Raw genomic sequence first — 15,851 nt, 5'->3', positions numbered from 1 at the left:
GTCGCCATAGGGCCACTTGTAGACGTACTTACTGGTAGAATAATGTTGGTTATAGAGATGAAACATGCAATATTTATAAATATGAAAACGTTTCCATCATTCCTAAGCTTTCTTGAGGTAACGATAAGTGTTTTGAAAATGAGGTATTCATTGGTGAGACCAACGGTGAAAAACCTCAATTTACATTTTTTGAAACAGGGATATTTTAAATATTCTCAAGTGGTGAAACGGATGTATGTGATCAACCAAGTTATGACTTGAGATCTTTCTTGTAATTTTTTTCCTTCTTACTGTGGTGTAAATGAGACTTGATGAAAAAAAAAATGTTCGTTCATAAATTTCTGGTTTTTCAGTGAGCAAATGAAAGTTTCCAAGAGTTATCATTGTTATTTATGATATGATAACATTCTTACAAATGTTTGTACTTTTTTATGCTTATGATCAAATTTTTTGTTAGAAGAGCTGCCTTTAATGACTGTGATGTGACTTTCATGTGCTTTCCATTGTCATGCTTCTATTCTTTCATTTTTTCTTTATTATACCCAACAACATCTTCTCTTGCTTAAGTCGTGTTAGTTGTAAATTGTGTTTCTGAACCTTTTTACCTTGTTTGTGTTAACAGTTGGTTATGAAGTGAAGAAAATTTTTGCCTTGTTTGGGTACTGCTACCATATACTGAGGTTATCAACATTTTGTGTTGATTATGCCCTGTTTGCCACGGTTGCTGAGAAGTGTACCCTGATGGTATCATTTGTGTTATGTGTGTAAATTAATTAAAGATTCTGAGGCCGTGCCTTTGAACATATTGTAGTTGTGGATTGAGTAGATATGGTGGCCGGGGGGGGGGGGGGCGGGGAGGGGGGCGGTCGACCTGCCACAGGAGTGGATATAGTGTGCCACTGCTATATTCATGTACAGTGTTTCCATTGGTTTCAGTATTCTTCATGGTCTCCATAAAAGAATGTACCATCTGTAAATTTTGGTAGTATCAAGTATAATCGTCGTAGTGAGTTATTTCAAGGTCTCAATTAAAGTACAACTCAAAAACTTACAGATAAGGACCTGTGCAACTACTGCTTTGTTGTTTCCCGCTTTCAATATGACATATGCCACATACGCTAAATGTCCGCTCCGGACAGTAATGAGTTTTGTGGTATGCAGTTCGCCAAGTGATTTTAGTTCAATGTGCGCTTCATTTAAAATGTAATGGTGATCCCCCACGTGAGAAAACATTTGCCAATGGTATTGTCAATTCGAAACGAGCAGACACATGTGTAAAAGGAAAAGCATAGGACTGCAAACAAGTCTCTGAAGAAGATGTTGACCGTCTCAGACCTTCTTACTTTCGAAGTCCTAAAAAGTCTATTGTGGGAGCAAATTTGGAACGTAAGCTGCCAAATACGAAGGTGTGGGAAAGTACGCTATAACTTTGCAAGTGAAGTGTTGCAGCGGAAAAATGACTTCCTTAATCGAGCTGTGTTCAGGCACTTTTCATCAAAGTGGGAAGGTCAAAACACTAATGTTCGTATCTTGGAGTCGGAACATCCTAATTAACCTGTAAAACAGCACAGAAATTCCTCAAAATTAGACGTTATCTGCACTGCGTCACGACATCAAGTCTACGGACGATTTCTTTCGCTCACGTTACCGTCACAGGGATGTCTTACCCGGATTTGATGCAAGAATGGTTCTTTCCCCAAATATTCGGTGAACTTCATAACGATATTTGGCAGCTGTATAAGTATAGCTGTAGGGTCTCAAATAGCCAAGCCGTAGCATTGTTAGTGGTTTAATGTAGCTATTTGGTATCAGTCAGTAACCAAGATGCACTGTAGTGTGTGTGGGGGCGTACTGAGAAAAGAACAGTATTGTGACTCAACGTTAAGGCAGTTCCATGGATCGCTCATGGGCAAAAGCAAGGATCCGAAGGTTTAGAAGACTACGAGTACTGAGTTGAGTTTAAACATGTACTTTGTGAATGGTTTGAACCCGTTTTCTAAACATGCAAAACAGGAAAACTCAAAAATAACAATATTCTCTTCCTTACTCCCCTTACAACATCTTTTGCGTTTATGGTGTAAAAGCATTGCAGTCAGGACATACATAACCTCTTATCGAAGTTCACATTCTTTAGGAACCCAAGGACAGCATTCCATGCTATGTGAAAATTTCATTGTGCTAGTCTTCAGAGAAGCGACTGCCCAGGGTATGCATACGCTGTCTTATACTTTAGACAAAACAGTGACCCATAGTCGACAGTTGAGATTGTATCAGACTTCAAATGACTAAATGAGCATGTTTTAGATGTTTTTATCTCTTCCGTTTTCAAGAACAAAGTTCCCGCTTCTGTCTCCTTTGATTCCTTTACAGAGTTGTTCTTTTTGAATCGTTTCAAAAGATCCCTGTATGGTGACCATGCTACTTAACAGATTCAGTTCGTGCTGATTTTGTTTTAGCTGGGGGCTCTAGATATGGCTTGCTGGTCTTGAGATCTGGTCTTTAACCATTTAACCTCACATTTACTCCATTGTTTGCAAACTGTATTTTATGCTGCTGGTGTATTGTTAATTCATTGCCTGCAAGTTTATGCCTGCTACAGGGGGGCGGGGGGGTCCCGTCTTTCAAAGAGCGTTTAGAGTACTTTCCATGGTTGTTACTCTCTTGCAGGCCACTCGAAATAACTTCGTACCAAAAGCAAGGTTACTACTTGACCTCGGCCATCTGGTCACCAGGTTCCTATATCTTGAGTATAATGTGTTTTAAGATATCCCATGAATACCACAAGGTAGGCTGTATTCTATGCATGGAATCGGGTGATCAAAAGATGAGGAGGACAGGGTTTCCTCTAGCTTTGTATATCACCCGAACGTGATATAATGCCCATCAAGTATTATCACAACAGAAGTTTCACCAACAGGGTTCACAAAACTCACAAAATTGTGAGATGACTTAGGAAACATATGAATCTGAATCCAGCTATTATCAGGTTTATGTAGTTCTAATGTCTAGGGGACTGATGACATCAGATGTTAAGTCCCATAGTTCTCAGAGGCATTTGAACCATTTTTTAGATCTTGTTTATTTCACTTGCCACAGCGTCGCTTGTGTGAAGTTTTCCTCTTTAGTGCTGTTCTGTCTGCCGAGTGAGTCGTAGCGCCTCCGCTCCCCCTTATTGTCTGTGTGTGCAAGTCTTCTTGCAGTGGCGTCGGCGGCTCCGCTATTGGTTCCATCGTTTCCACGTGTATTCCACGGCAAGGTACTGCGAGCTTTACTTTCGATAAAACAACGCGATACGTGCAGCCAGGTTCTCTACTAATCCACGATTGGCTTGTCGGTACAATTCATTGGAACTCTGATCAGGTCCACTCCGCTTATTTTCACGGCGACGAGTACGTGTTTTACGTGAGATTTATTGATTGGCTTCACGTTGAAAGGTTGTACTCGTGGCATAGTACGCAATTCCCGTTCAAGCATCGCTATAATTCCGTTTGTATGGTGTCAGCCGCAGATGCGGAAATTGACTATACCAATGTTCGAGTGTTCACCCTCCCGCCGGAGGTTGATGACAACTTTTTTAAGGACATATGGACTCCTTAGGGTAACGTGCCTCCCCCCATGAACCATGGACCTTGCCGTTGGTGGGGAGGCTTGCGTGCCTCAGCGATACAGATAGCCGTACCGTAGGTGCAACCACAACGGAGGGGTATCTGTTGAGAGGCCAGACAAACGTGTGGTTCCTGAAGAGGGGCAGCAGCCTTTTCAGTAGTTGCAAGGGCAACAGTCTGGATGATTGACTGATCTGGCCTTGTAACAATAACCAAAACGGCCTTGCTGTGCTGGTACTGCGAACGGCTGAAAGCAAGGGGAAACTACAGCCGTAATTTTTCCCGAGGGCATGCAGCTTTACTGTATGATTACATGATGATGGCGTCCTCTTGGGTAAAATATTCCGGAGGTAAAATAGTCCCCCATTCGGATCTCCGGGCGGGGACTACTCAAGAGGATGTTGTTATCAGGAGAAAGAAAACTGGCGTTCTACGGATCGGAGCGTGGAATGTCAGATCCCTTAATCGGGCAGGTAGGTTAGAAAATTTAAAAAGGGAAATGGATAGGTTGAAGTTAGATATAGTGGGAATTAGTGAAGTTCGGTGGCAGGAGGAACAAGACTTCTGGTCAGGTGACTACAGGGTTATAAACACAAAATCAAATAGGGGTAATGCAGGAGTAGGTTTAATAATGAATAGGAAAATAGGAATGCGGGTAAGCTACTACAAACAGCATAGTGAACGCATTATTGTGGCCAAGATAGATACGAAGCCCACACCTACTACAGTAGTTCAAGTTTATATGCCAACTAGCTCTGCAGATGACGAAGAAATTGAAGAAATGTATGATGAAATAAAAGAAATTATCCAGATTGTGAAGGGAGACGAAAATTTAATAGTCATGGGTGACTGGAATTCGAGTGTAGGAAAAGGGAGAGAAGGAAACATAGTAGGTGAATATGGATTGGGGGACAGAAATGAAAGAGGAAGCCGCCTGGTAGAATTTTGCACAGAGCACAACATAATCATAACTAACACTTGGCTTAAGAATCATGAAAGAAGGTTGTATACCTGGAAGAACCCTGGAGATACTAAAAGGTATCAGATAGATTATATAATGGTAAGACAGAGATTTAGGAACCAGGTTTTAAATTGTAAGACATTTCCAGGGGCAGATGTGGACTCTGACCACAATCTATTGGTTATGACCTGTAGATTAAAACTGAAGAAACTGCAAAAAGGTGGGAATTTAAGGAGATGGGACCTGGATAAACTAAAAGAACCAGAGGTTGTACAGAGATTCAGGGAGAGCATAAGGGAGCAATTGACAGGAATGGGGGAAAGAAATACAGTAGAAGAAGAATGGGTAGCTTTGAGGGATGAAGTAGTGAAGGCAGCAGAGGATCAAGTAGGTAAAAAGACGAGGGCTAGTAGAAATCCTTGGGTAACAGAAGAAATATTGAATTTAATTGATGAAAGGAGAAAATATAAAAATGCAGTAAGTGAAACAGGCAAAAAGGAATACAAACGTCTCAAAAATGAGATCGACAGGAAGTGCAAAATGGCTAAGCAGGGATGGCTAGAGGACAAATGTAAGGATGTAGAGGCCTATCTCACTAGGGGTAAGATAGATACCGCCTACAGGAAAATTAAAGAGACCTTTGGAGATAAGAGAACGACTTGTATGAATATCAAGAGTTCAGATGGAAACCCAGTTCTAAGCAAAGAAGGGAAAGCAGAAAGGTGGAAGGAGTATATAGAGGGTCTATACAAGGGCGATGTACTTGAGGACAATATTATGGAAATGGAAGAGGATGTAGATGAAGATGAAATGGGAGATACGATACTGCGTGAAGAGTTTGACAGAGCACTGAAAGACCTGAGTCGAAACAAGGCCCCCGGAGTAGACAATATTCCATTGGAACTTCTGACGGCCCTGGGAGAGCCAGTCCTGACAAAACTCTACCATCTTGTGAGCAAGATGTATGAAACAGGCGAAATACCCTCAGACTTCAAGAAGAATATAATAATTCCAATCCCAAAGAAAGCAGGTGTTGACAGATGTGAAAATTACCGAACTATCAGCTTAATAAGTCACAGCTGCAAAATACTAACACGAATTCTTTACAGACGAATGGAAAAACTAGTAGAAGCCAACCTCGGGGAAGATCAGTTTGGATTCCGTAGAAACACTGGAACACGTGAGGCAATACTGACCTTACGACTTATCTTAGAAGAAAGATTAAGGAAAGGCAAACCTACGTTTCTAGGATTTGTAGACTTAGAGAAAGCTTTTGACAATGTTGACTGGAATACTCTCTTTCAAATTCTAAAGATGGCAGGGGTAAAATACAGGGAGCGAAAGGCTATTTACAATTTGTACAGAAACCAGATGGCAGTTATAAGAGTCGAGGGACATGAAAGGGAAGCAGTGGTTGGGAAGGGAGTAAGACAGGGTTGTAGCCTCTCCCCGATGTTGTTCAATCTGTATATTGAGCAAGCAGTAAAGGAAACAAAAGAAAAATTCGGAGTAGGTATTAAAATTCATGGAGAAGAAATAAAAACTTTGAGGTTCGCCGATGACATTGTAATTCTGTCAGAGACAGCAAAGGACTTGGAAGAGCAGTTGAATGGAATGGACAGTGTCTTGAAGGGAGGATATAAGATGAACATCAACAAAAGCAAAACAAGGATAATGGAATGTAGTCTAATTAAGTCGGGTGATGCTGAGGGAATTAGATTAGGAAATGAGACACTTAAAGTAGTAAAGGAGTTTTGCTATTTGGGGAGCAAAATAACTTATGATGGTCGAAGTAGAGAGGATATAAAATGTAGGCTGGCAATGGCAAGGAAAGCGTTTCTGAGGAAGAGAAATTTGTTAACATCCAGTATTGATTTAAGTGTCAGGAAGTCATTTCTGAAAGTATTCGTATGGAGTGTAGCCATGTATGGAAGTGAAACATGGACGATAAATAGTTTGGACAAGAAGAGAATAGAAGCTTTCGAAATGTGGTGCTACAGAAGAATGCTGAAGATTAGATGGGTAGATCACATAACTAATGAGGAAGTATTGAATAGGATTGGGGAGAAGAGAAGTTTGTGGCACAACGTGACCAGAAGAAGGGATCGGTTGGTAGGACATGTTCTGAGGCATCAAGGGATCACCAATTTAGTATTGGAGGGCAGCGTGGAGGGTAAAAATCGTAGAGGGAGACCAAGAGATGAATACACTAAACAGATTCAGAAGGATGTAGGTTGCAGTAGGTACTGGGAGATGAAAAAGCTTGCACAGGATAGAGTAGCATGGAGAGCTGCATCAAACCAGTCTCAGGACTGAAGACCACAACAACAACAACAGGGTAACGTGAAAAACGTACGTCGTGAACGTTCGTCTACTCAACACAGATTACAGTGTTATAGTGCAATTCGTTCGGTGGAAATGCATGTCAAACGCAATATTCCATCATATTTACAGTTGTATTGTTACCGCGTTTGTGTTCAATATTTGTGAAGAGGGAAACTGCTTCCCATGTAATGAATGTATACACGTACTGTTTAATTGCTCGCTAAGGATTTTTGTACTAAAACCGTCATTAATGCATTGTAGAAAATTGACGCTTGCTTGTCTTGTTCCTTCCACTCCAGACGTCGGACCAACTTCTGCTTTAGGTCATAATGAACAAAAAGTCAGTTCTGATAATCGTGTAAAGGAATTTCCGCCTTTACCTCCGCGTCTTGTTCAGAATCCTATTGCCCCCAGGATAAAACCTGTAACAGTGACAAACAAGCGACGTCGCACTCAAGATGGTGAGGATTTTGCTGTTCCTACCGCCCCAACCGTCTCCCTGTCAACTGTCTCCCCTGCTCCTTTCGACACTAGGAAATCTCCTGTCCATGAGTGGCGAAGAAGCCAACTCCAACATACCTCCTGCTCGCGAAGTGGCTCGTTTGGAGCTACCTCTATGTGTAGAGGGAGCGGAGTCCCCCCCTTCGTCTTTGTGGCCTCTGCAACAGTCTGTGTCCATTCAATATCCTCCTGATCCATTGTCTTCAACCGCCGACGGTTTTCCGAATTTGCCGTCTACATCAACTCCCGAGGAGAACAAAATCAGCCACAAAGTATCACCTTTTGTATTGGTAGTTCCAGAGAATGGTTCATCCTTAGTGACTGGACGTGCTTTACATGTCCCTTTTTCTGAGGGGCAGGAAGCTGTGATTATGACCTCTCCCACTCCTCCCTCTGCAGACGCCGCCATGCCACGTAGCCGACAGAAGCAACGCATAAAACCTGACGGTGCGGTGGCACGTAAGAAATCTATGTAAAAAGGTTATGATGATGGAGGTTCTGGTCCGTCAGTGTCTGATTCCTCTATGGGGTCTCCGCAATGGACCTTGACGCTCAGCTGTCTACCTACTTCTGCTCGATACGTTCCGTACATCCCTGTATAAAAAAAAAAAAAAAAATGTTCAAATGTGGGTGAAATCCAATGGGACTTAACTGCTAAGGTCATGAGTCCCTAAGCTTACACACTACTTAACCTTAATTATCCTAACGACAAACACACACACCCATGCCCGAGGGAGGACTCTAAACTCTGCCGGGACCAGCCGCACAGTCCATGACTACAGCGCCTGAGGCCGCTCGGCTAATCCCGCGCTGCATCCCTGTATAGCTGTGATCAATGACCCAAGCCTACACGTTATTTTCCTTAAATGTTAATCGAGTGGAATCAGAACTGTGATCGGCTTTGCTGTGGTAGTTCATTTATGATTCATGTGCGCACATAGTGTTCTTGCAGGAGGTGTTATTTAGATATTTCCACTTGTCTGGTTTTCGTGTGATCTTTAATTCTGTACCAGAATATTCTACAGGGTTCACCTTCTTCTTTCGCGAAGGCATTCCTGTTGCTGAGGTGGAAACATTGAATTCTGGTAGGGGGACAGGTTGTCATCTTTTTAATCTTACCTTGGTTCTTCTATATGTCCTTCTCGTACTGGTGGCACAGTAGATAGTTCGCATTTTTATAAGTATGAAATGGTTTATCTGTTGCGTAAGAGACCTCCTGATACTGTGTTGGGTGGTGATTTCAACTGTGTGTCGCATTTTGCAGATCAATTTCAAAATTTAAATTTCTCTCGTGAATTACGTGAATTGGTCCGCTCCTTATGCCTGAAAGACGTCTGGATATGTAAATACCCGACGTTAGTTAAATTTATCCACTCTACTGCGACTTCCAGTAACAGGTTAGAAAGGTTTTGTTTATCAGACGGCCTGAGCGATAATATTCTTAATGTTGAACTTATCCCAGCTTCTTTTACGGATCACTGTGCTGTGACTACAACTCTCAATCTTGAACGGCAACCAGTCGAAATGTTTCGCCCTCCGTGGATGTAAAACGACGCTCATTTAGCTGACCATTTAGATGACGTGATGCGAGCCATGTGGGAGTGTACTCTACGCTCCACTGGGAAGTACTCTTCCACCCTTGACTGATGGACGCAGGTGGCAAAACAGAGGCTCAGGCAAACTTTGATACTTTTCAGTCCTGCCAAAGCGAGAGACTTCCGGAGAATTTATGAATGTTACTATTTCATACTGCGTGAACTGTATGCTGCTCTGGATCACGCACCTCAGCGAATTGCGGATGTTAGGCGTGTAAAGTCAAAATTGTTTAACTTGAAGAGAAAACAAATGGAAGGTTTGAAAATTCGCTCCAAGCCGCGTTCACTGGTGACGAAAGAACTGACTTCCGTATATCATTTGCTTCGGCATCAGAACAGTCGCCGAGGCGCTTTTATTCATTCTCTCACCATGCATAATGGATGTATCGTAATTGCTCAAGCTGCTATAGTGCGTATCTTACACCAGTACTATGTAGACACCTACGACGTCGGTTAGACCAGTGAAACCACTTAAGACAGACTAGTCAGCATGTTGGATACGACAATCGCACCTGAACATGATGCAACGCTCTTAGCTACCTTTCAGCCTGAAAAAGTTTACAAACTTATTGTGGGACTGTCTTCTCAAAAACCCCTGGGTGCGGAAGGACTTCCCAACGAATTTTAGGTGCGCTTTTGGCCGTTTTTGGGTGATATCTTTATGTCTCTTTTGAATGAGGTGTCACAGGGTCGAGTAGTGAAGACCTCGTTCAAAGTGGGAAGAATTATTATAATCAAGAAACGCCCTGGACCGGCTGCCCCTTGTAGCTTTCTCCCAATTACTTTGTTAGACTTTGATTATAAGACTGGGCCAATGGCAATTAGTAGTGGGGTGCCGGCTGTGATGGAGACGGTTGCTGCAAAACATGAAAGCTTCGTACATGGTCGTACCATTCTTACTCCTATTAGTCTAGTGTCGTGACGTGGTTTCGGTTGCTGCTGTGACGTCCATCCAGTGTGCCCTTGTTTTTCTTGACTTCGATAAGGCATTTGATCGTGTTAATCACGACTTTAGCTTCGGATTCTGGATTCTGCTGGTTTTACTGTTGACACACGGTGAGTGCTCTCCAATCTGTTTCCTGGTATTTCGGCTTCGGTGGTTGTTAATGGCCAACTGCCGACCCCGATAAATATCCATAGAGGAGTGCCTCAAGGAATCCAACTGTCAACGACTTTGTTTTGTTGTCTCGGGAGCACCTACTTCGTATGCATGCATCCCAGCAGACAGGTTGGACGCTTTCCGGCGGGACTACAGCTGTTCGTGCATACACGGATGACGTGATGGCTTAGCTTCGCAATCCTGCGGAAATACCCCGACTGAAGGCTGTAATGGATGACTACTGTCGAAGTTCAGGTGACCTACGTAATGAATGTAAAAACCGGCTTCTTACCTTGCGATGTTTGATGACGCGGTTGTTCCATGGGCTACAACAGTGTATCAGCAATAGACTCTCGTATCATCGATGGTCGTTGTCCACTCAAATGACGACTCTCAACTTGTGTTTGTTATGGAAAAATTTCAGGGAGCGATACTAGACCATGAAAGGCGTTCAGTGATTCTGCTCCAGAAAGTCCAAATACTGGATACATATGTCTTATGCAAAGCTTATTATGTGGCCAAGTTCATCCGCTTCCCTCGATGATGGCGAAGAAACTGTAATAACTGTCTGGTCGTTTCTTATGGAAAAGACGTATCTTTCGCTTACGGTATGAGGTGATGACGAGGCCTCGTTCTTTTGGGGGTTGAGCCTGATTGATATACGACGGAATACGCAAATACTATATGTGGGTCGTACTGTTTTGACGATGACTCAAGAAACTCACACACTCATGTCTCGTTTATTTCTCTGTGTCCGTTCTGCTAGTCTTTTACCGCCTATTGATGTTGGTTGCATAAATTATATGTTAAAACCCATTCGTGACTTCTTGCGATGAGCTATTTAGGTGCTGTCATTTTATGGAGACCCGTCCTCACCATGAAATTCCTAAAGACTCGTTGGGAAGCAGTCCCTGGCCCAAACCTCGTTTCTAGATAATCGCCGCAAACAACCTGGACGACAGTTTGGTTCAATATCTGCCTTCCGATTTGGCCGATGTGCGTACCAGCCGGCCACTGTGGTCGAGCGGTTCTAGGAGCTTCAGTCTGGAACCGCGCTGCTGCTAAGTTCGAATCTTTCCTCGGGCATGGAGTGTGTGATGTCCTTAGCTTAGTTAGGTTTAAGTAGTTCTACGTCTAGGGGACTGATGACCTCAGATGTAGTCCCATGGTGCTTAGAGCCATTTGGACCATTTTGATGTGCGTACCGTCCTCTTGGTATTAGGTAGTAAAAACTTGAATCCAACGAATGAGCGACTATTACGTATTGGGCTTGTTGTTGTTGTTGTCTTCAGTCCTGAGACAGGTTTGATGCAGCTCTCCATGCTACTCTATCCTGTGCAAGCTTCTTCATCTCCCAGTACTTATTGCAACCTACACCCTTCTGAATTTGATTAGTGTATTCATCTCTTGGTCTCCCTCTACGATTTTTACCCTCCACGCTGCCCTGCAATGCTAAATTGATGATCGCTTGATGCCTCAGAATATGTCCTACCAACCGGTCCCTTCTTCTAGTCAAGTTGTGCCACAAACTCCTCTTCTCCCCAAATCTATTCAATACCTCATCATTAGTTATGTGATCTACCCATGTAATCTTTAGCATTCTTCTATAGCACCATATTTCGAAAGCTTCTATTCTCTTCTTGTCCAAACTATTTATCGTCCATGTTTCACTTCCATACATGGTTTCACTCCATACAAATAATTTCAGAGACAACTTCCTGACACTTATATCTATACTCGATGTTAACAAAATTCTCTTCTTCAGAAACGCTTTCCTTGCCATTGCCAGTCTACATTTTATATCCTCTCTACTTCGACCATCATCAGTTATTTTGCTCCCCATATAGCAATATTCCTTTACTACTTTAATTGTCTCATTTCTTAATCTAATTTCCTCCAGCATCACCTGACTTAATTCGACTACATTTCATTATCCTCGTTTTTCTTTTGTTAGTGTTCATCTTATACCTTCCTTTCAAGACACTGTCCATTCCGTTTAGCTGCTCTTCCAAGTCCTTTTCTGTCTCTGACAGAATTACAATGTCATCGGCGAACCTCAACATTTTTATTTCTTCTCCATGGATTTAAATACCTACTCCGAATTTTTCTTTTGATTCCTTCACTGCTTGCTCAATATAGAGATTGAATAACATCGGGGAGAAGCTACACCCCTGTCTTACTCCCTTCCCAACCATTGCTTTCATTTTGTGCCCCTCGACTCTTATAACTGCCATCTGGTTTCTGTACAAATTGTAAATTGCCTTTCGCTCCCTGTATTTTACCGCTGCCACCTTCAGTATTTCAAAGAGAGTATTCCAGTCAACATTGACAAAAGCTTTCTCTAAGTCTACAAATGCTAGAAACGTAGGTTTGTCTTTCCTTAATCAAGCTTCTAAGATAAGTCGTAAGTTCAGTATTGCCTCATGTGTTCCATTATTTCTACGGAATCAAAACTGATCTTTCCCGAGGTCGGCTTCTACTAGTTTTTCCATTCGTCTGTACAGAATTCGCGTTAGTATTTTTCCGCTGTGGCTTATTAAACTGATTGTTCGGTAATTTTCACATCTGTCAACACCTGCATTCTTTGGGATTGGCATTATTATGTTCTTCTTGAAAACTGGGTGAATTTCGCCTGTCTCATACATCTTGCTCACCAGATGGTCCAGTTTTGTCAGGACTGGCTCTCCCAAGGCCGTCAGTAGTTCCAATGGAATATTGTCTACTCCCGGGGCCTTGTTTCGACTCTGGTCTTTCAGTGCTCTGTCAAACTCTTCCCGCAGTATCGTATCTTCCATTTCATGTTCTTCTACATCCTCTTCCATTTCCATAATATTGTCCTCAAGCACATCGGTCTTGTATAGTCCCTCTATATACTCCTTCCACCTTTCTGCTTTCCCTTCACTGCTTAGAACTGGGTTTCCATCTGAGCTCTTGATATTCATACAAGAGGTTCTCTTTTCTCCAAAGGTCTCTTTAATTTTCCTGTAGGCAGTATCTATCTTACCCCTAGTGAGATAAGTCTCCACATCCTTACATTTGTCCTCTAGCCATCCCTGCTTAGCCATTTTGCACTTCCTGTCGATCTCATTTTTGAGACGCTTGTATTCCCTTTTGCCTGCTTCATTTACTGCATTTTTATATTTTCTCCTTTCATCAATTAAATTCAATATTTCTTCTGTTACCCAAGGATTTCTACCAGCCTACGTCTTTTTACCTACTTGATCCTCTGCTGCCTTCACTACTTCATCCCTCAGAGCTACCCATTCTTCTTCTACTGTATTTCTTTCCCCCATTCCTGTCAATTGTTCCCTTATGCTCTCCCTGAAACTCTGTACAACCTCTGGTTTAGTCAGTTTATCCAGGTCCCATATCCTTAAATTCCCACCTTTTTGCAGTTTCTTCAGTTTTAATCTACAGTTCATAACCAATAGATTGTGGTCAGAGTCCACATCTGCCCCTGGAAATGTCTTACAATTTAAAACCTGGTTCCTAAATATCTGTCTAACCATTATATAATCTATCTGATACCTTCTAGTATCTCCAGGATTCTTCCACGTATACAACTTTCTTTTATGATTCTTGAACCAAGTGTTAGCTATGATTAAGTTATGCTCTGTGCAAAATTCCACCAAACGGCTTCCTCTTTCATTTCTCTCCCCTAATCCATATTCATCCACTATGTTTCCTTCTCTCCCTTTTCCTACTCTCGAATTCAAATGACCCACGACTACTAAATTTTCTTCTCCCTTCACTACCTGAATAATTTCTTTTATCTCATCATACATTTCATCAATTTCTTCATCATCTGCAGTGCTAGTTGGCATATAAACTTGTACTACTGTAGAAGGCATGGGCTTTGTGTCTATCTTGGCCACAATAATGCGTTCACTATGCTGTTTGTAGTAGCTTACCCGCACTCCAATTTTTTATTCATTATTCAACCTACTCCTGCATTACCCCTATTTGATTTTGTATTTATAATCCTGTATTCACCTGACCAAAAGTCTTGTTCCTCCTGCCACCGAACTTCACTAACTCCCACTATATCTAACTTTAACCTATCCACTTCCCTTTTTAAATTTTCTAACCTACCCGCCCGATTAAGGGATCTGACATTCCACGCTCCGATTCGTAGAACGCCAGTTTTCTTTCTCCTGATAACGACGTCCTCTTGAGTAGTCCCCACCCGGAGATCCGAATGGGGGACTATTTTACGTCCAGAATATTTTACCCAAGAGGACGCCATCATCATTTAACCGTACAGTAAAGCTGCATGCCCTCGGGAAAAATTACGGCTGTAGTTTCCCCTTGCTTACAGCTGTTCGCAGTACCAGCACAGCAAGGCCGTTTTGGTTAGTGTTGCAAGGCCAGATAAGTCAATCATCCAGTCTGTTGCCCCTGCAACTACTGAAAAGGCTGCTGCCCTTCTTCAGGAACCACACGTTAATCTGGCCTCTCAACAGATACCCCTCCGTTGTGGTTGCACCTACGGTACGGCCATCTGTATCGCTGAGGCACGCAAGCCTCCCCACCAACGGCAAGGTCCATGGTTCATGGGGGTAGGTATTGGGCTTAGCGATATGGAAATATGTTGTCGTTGTACGTCTACAGATACGATACGACATTGCTTTATTTGTGGAGGTCTTATAGCAAATTGGTCTAGGATTAGGACAGAAATGACCTTCCTTACTCGATCTTCTGAGACTGTATACACTACGGACATTATATTATACCCAGATTCATCCACGGTAGGCAAACCGTACCATTATGTGGTTGCTGGGACACTTGGTGCATTTCGTTGTAGAAGGCCAGGAGGAGGATCACGTGAACTTCATGCAGTATATGATTACGGCCCTTTGGACATGATTGCGAATGACTCGATATCCAGACATCTTCACCAACTTGTTGAATCTTGTTTTCCGTCGGCAAAGTGTCAGTTAATTACGTTTTTTTAATGACAGGTGTTATTCTTGGTTACGTTTGTTCACATTTGATTGGCTTCAGATTGTTCTCTCCTAGCTTCCGTGATCGTTTTGTTTTGTGTTTTGACTCAGAATCACTCCATTTCTCTTGTAAAACGTGTATAGATAAAGGATATATACACATAAGAGTATCGGATCCTTTCAGACAAATTGAGACTTTTTAGTTTCTTGTTTAGAATATAATCTGAATTCGTTGTCCTGCTTTCCGATTCTATATAAAAAATTACAAAATAAGAAAATTACTAAAATCTAAAAGAACTATATAAAAACTATTGTTTATACATGTCATGAGAGCTTGGTGGTGGTTTGTCGACTATGTTCTCGGTTTTATTTTTTTAAATTTCTCCTTTTTTTCATGATTCTGTTATCATAATTAATTGTTTTCTCCCATTTGCAGCTTATATGATGATTTCACTATGGTCTACTGAAGTGTCATGATAGTACCAAGTCACTCTGATAACAAAAAGAAATTGTAAGGTGACCGCTCATGTTAAGAGGGAAATTCGGGTTAGAGTCCGGATCCTGCACAAAATTTCATTGCCGTCATTCCATTCTACAGCTGCAGGTTGTCATCATTCGCAGTTGTGAATTCATTTAATGTAATAACAATAGGTTCCATCAACATATGTGAATTACGAAGTCAGGATCCCTGGATGGAGGACAACGTTCTTTCCGCGAAGCATTAGTGACAAAACTGAGAGAATAGGTATTTGCGGTTGTCTTGCAGAATGATTGTATTGCTGGCAAAGTACATTTGACGGGGACAATAGAAATGTGGCATGG

The sequence above is a fragment of the Schistocerca serialis genome, chromosome 3, assembly GCF_023864345.2.
Source record: "Schistocerca serialis cubense isolate TAMUIC-IGC-003099 chromosome 3, iqSchSeri2.2, whole genome shotgun sequence".
NCBI classification, from domain to species: domain Eukaryota; kingdom Metazoa; phylum Arthropoda; class Insecta; order Orthoptera; family Acrididae; genus Schistocerca; species Schistocerca serialis.
Note: the sequence above shows the minus strand (reverse complement) of the source record.